General features: G+C 48.7%; 1 long non-coding RNA gene across 1 annotated transcript; it reads left to right on the forward strand.

The window, feature by feature from the left end:
* The first annotated feature begins 1,917 nt into the window (after positions 1–1,917).
* LOC122386047 lies at positions 1,918–3,651 on the forward strand. Its single transcript, XR_006257325.1, has 3 exons — positions 1,918–1,934; positions 2,787–2,911; positions 3,405–3,651. It is a non-coding gene; the product is annotated as an uncharacterized LOC122386047 (long non-coding RNA).
* The last annotated feature ends 807 nt before the right edge of the window (positions 3,652–4,458 follow it).

Below are 4,458 nucleotides of genomic sequence, written 5' to 3' on the forward strand. Positions count from 1 at the left end.
AATAATATTTTGTCCATTTACTACACCGACAGGTTGACGGAGGCGGGTGTGCGGCTCTGGCGCAGCTGAGCCGTCGACCGCCGGAGCCAATCCGGCAGTCCGGCATTTCAGCTGCCGCACACTCGCCCGTCACAGAATCAGAGGCCTCCCCAGACAGGTTAGTTGGGTCGACGCTTCTTGTGTGATACATATTTGTGATTCAACCTTTGTAGTTACACTTCATGGGAGGTGTATGTTTTTTTCATCATTTACCGGTTAGCCCTTTGTATTGTCTCTATATATTTTTGATGGCGGCACTCAATTTCAGCTTCCCGTTTCCGACCGGCTGAGACGGGTGAGCGGCGGCGGCGCAGCTGAGACGGTGAAATACAACACACCGCTCTGGTGGTCAGAGACCAATGTGACGCTCTGTTCAGTCGTTTGTGGCGCAGTTTGACTGTTTTAGTTCAAAATTAAATAAGATCCTATTGAGCGTTTGGCATAAGCTTCACTCTTCTGCATTTCCAATATTGATTCAAAGATAGGATCTTGATTATCCCGCGCCCTGATGGGGTCTGCCGAGCAACGCGGTCTGATGGGGGGGAGGGCATTTTGGCCCCCTAAGATCTCGAGAACCACGCAACATAGCGACAAGCGGCAAACGGCGTTGGATAGCCCCAACGGGGGACTACCTTGTGACTCAATTTCATTGACCTCGATCAAACCGTTGAAGTCACAGGTCAGGTCAAAGGTCGAATTTTCGCCGTTTACAGACACTTCAAGAAATGCGTTGTAAAATCGAGTAAAATGCATGTCATTGAAAATCATCGATGAGGAATTGTCCATAAAACACATATTTTGCTATCTGAGGTCACTGATACCAGGTCAGGTCACAGAGGTCAGGTCACCGAGGGTCAAAATATGAAAATATCATGTGATGCATGTTTTATGGTCCATTTTACATGACAAATTCGATTATGTGGGTCAGACAGCCTTTAGGGCCAGTTTAGGTTATGTTCTGGTGAAGGTCAGGTCAAGGTCAGGTCAAATAAGGTCAAATTTTAAACTTAATATTTTTCATAAAATGGGTATCGATTCGATGCATCTCCTCACGGGGAGTCTAATAGTGGTCTTCGTTTTGCGATACGTGGTCTGGAATTGCTAAAAATTGAGTTTGAAAATTTGACGTCATCAATTTTGAACAGGTTTTTTCGCTATAACTTCGCCAAAAAAAGAGGTATCGATCTGAAATTCAATATGTAGATATAAGAGCACAGTGACTGTCATATATATTCCGGTTTTTCGAAATTAAAAAAGGGAAATTGGAAAAAAAAGTCTAAAAAAAATATTTTTTTTTATTTTTTGGGGTCAAAATTCCAAAATTGTGAAAATTCGAGATTGTAGTTTTGTAGCGCTGTCTTTTTTCTACACGACCACATAAAGAACTTTAAAATTACTTTTAAACTGTAGATTTGGTGAGCGTTTCAAGATGTCATGTTTTTTGCTCATTTTTGCTCGAACATGACCTCAGTTTGACCTCAATAATTCCTGACCCAAGGTGACCTGTGACTTGAAATTTCGTGTGAAGGTGTTAAATTGATGCCCGGGAAGATACTGAAAACTTGGCGGCGCTGCGCGCCGCCGTTTTTTGCTATTCAAGAAAAACCACAGGGGGCCAAAATGCCCCCCCCCCCATCAGGGCGCGGGAGGATATCTTATATACGTCCTGTACTTTGTACATTACTCAAAACATATTTGTGTGACAGATAACGAATCACATGGATATGCGATTTTTGGCGCACCACTAAGCTGTAACTGACCATTCAACAATCAAAGATCAATAGCTACTAGCTAGGTGCTAGATATTCATCTCTTGTCTTTCAGCTCCCGTCCCAGCATTGGCAGCACCGCCACCAGCACCGCCGGCCTCAGGGCCGCGCCCACCACCAGCGGGCGTAAGTTCACCAGCGGAATCTGCTTATTGATATGAACATATTTTCCTGGGTCAATGTCCCATGCGTCTCTATTCCCGTGTCCCGTATATTTTTATTTTAAATATGTATTTTGGTATTTTTGTGTAGTCCTTTGCATTATGTATTGCGTATTTTTATAAAGTGTATTTTTATAAAGTTGTTTTTGTTACATGCCAACCTAGACTACTATATCTCGATAATATGTACAGTAGTCAGCAATACAGTAACTAGTTACGGGGCGAGCGAAGCGAGCGTAGCATCGGCGCAATCGTATCTAACAATCGGCGCAATCGCCAACTTTCAGCGCCGATTGCGCTGAAAGTTGGCATGTAGGTAGGCACTCGCTAGGCAATCCATATCCATGTGCCAGAGTTGGGGTGCTGCTGGACGTGCGCACGTGCAGGGGTCGTTTCCAGATCTCGAGAACAGCTGGACCGATGGCGCTCAAATTTGGTACACGGTTAGGGACCAGTTATAAGGGGGCCGCGCAAAAGTCAGATGGGACCCATTTTGCACGTGCGCACGTGCAGGGTGCCGCTTTCAGATCTCGAGAACGGCTGGGCTGATTGTGCTCAAATTTGGCACATCGCTAGAGACCGGTTAGTAGGGTGCCGTGCACAAGTCAGTTGGAGCCTGGAGGTGCCCCGTCGAAATTTCGTACGTGCAAGGCTCACCCTCTCGCTCGCTCCGTTAGTCGCCCCCAAAAGGCGTTATACTGGTAGTATAAGTAATACAGTAGTGTATGGTGCTAATCAAAGTAAAACTAGTAACTTACATATGACGTCATACATAAATCAGCTGGAATAATCACCTGTCCATTTACTGCACCGGCAGGTTGACGGAGGCGGGTGTGCGGCTCTGGCGCAGCTGAGCCGTCGACCGCCGGAGCCAATCCGGCAGTCCGGCATTTCAGCTGCCGCACACTCGCCCGTCACAGGATCAGAGGCCTCCCGAGACAGGTTAGTCTGGGGGGACGCTTCTTGTGTGATGCAATTGATGCATACCTGCTTATGTCCCAACGTTTGTGAATATACTTGATACGAGGCGATTTGTAGTTAGCAGCATTCACAAATGACACCAGACTCATAATTATTGCATTACCAGTCCCGTGATGACGCGTTTTCCTTCCGCTGGTGGCGTCTCCAGCTCCCCGCGCGGCCAGCTGTCTCCATGACGGTGACCAGAGCCCGGGGACAGCCGCTCGGTCGGGTGTCCGTCTCTCTGAAGGAGCCAGTGTTCAGCCGCGGGCAGACAGATGTACGTGGGCCAGCAAATGGAAAACTGACATGTGCACATGTTATCGGAGCTGGCTTGGGTCACCTTCCCAGCTCGAGCATACATTATGATTTATCAGAATGTAAACCAATCTATTCAATGACATATTATGGAAAAATATATGATAAAACGCCAGTCGTTGTACGACAGTGCCCTGACCCACCGGTATATTTTCAGCCATCACGATCAGCTGGTGTAGGCCATCCACGACAGATGAGTGCTATACAAGCCTGCCTCCGCCGTGCTTGGAGAGCTGACTCACCCAACGGCCGTTTGTGCCGCCACCAATCGGCTGCGAGTAGCACACACCGAGTGCTACTCGGGGCCGGATGGCCGCCGTGTCTTCCCTCAGGACATGGTGGGCTCTGCACTACCTGAGGGGTCTCGGGCGATAACAGAGACGCAGTCCGATGTGGCAGCCTCCACGTGGCGGACTGCGGGTCATGCTAATAGCCACACAGAGCCACACGTAAGTATTGCACTGTATTATTCACTAGATTTGAGTGTGTTGCAGGAGCCTGGCATGTGACGTCACCTGTACCGCTGTTTCCGCTTCTAATGACGACGTGGTCAGGTGTCGGCTCTGCTGCAGTGTCCAGAGGACGCACGGGTTCTCCGACAGCATCATCTTAGTCGCGGTGGCGACTGTATCCGCCAGTGGGGGTGGTATTCAGGAGATCACTAACCTCTCGTCCCATTCTCCTCTCCATGCGGTGTACTCGACAACCACAGGTTCCGGACCAAACCGGTAGGCAGCGCTAGTGTCGCTGACGTGCTCTGTCTGCGGCTCTGTGCTCCCCTCCTCTGCCCGCTGCTCCTGTTGCTCTGCCCAGACCTCACAGCTGGGTCCCCCTCTTCTGGTGGTGTCTACTACACACATTGTCAGATGGCCGGTACAGTGATAAGTAATGGACAGTGCACAGTGGACCGTGGAGCAATATATATTGACGATAAACCGGTCTGTGTTGTTTGTCACGTCGATGTTGTTTGTTATTTATGGCGACTCCGTTTGCTGTGTAGTGTGTGTGTCTCACATATCATCTATGGTGTTTGTTGTGTGTTTGTTGTGACTCCGTTGTGTTTGTTGTTTGTTACAGCTCCGGTCCGTACCGACATTGACTCACGACGAGTCTACTGAGTCATACAGAGTCATGGGGAGTCATCCAGAGTCAACGGATTTCATGGGAGTGAACATAGGTGTCGAGGAGTCCTCCGGAGCCAGCGAAGTCAG

Source organism: Amphibalanus amphitrite, unplaced genomic scaffold, assembly GCF_019059575.1.
Source record: "Amphibalanus amphitrite isolate SeventyFive unplaced genomic scaffold, NRLGWU_Aamphi_draft 000238F_arrow, whole genome shotgun sequence".
Taxonomy (NCBI): Eukaryota; Metazoa; Arthropoda; class Thecostraca; order Balanomorpha; family Balanidae; genus Amphibalanus; species Amphibalanus amphitrite.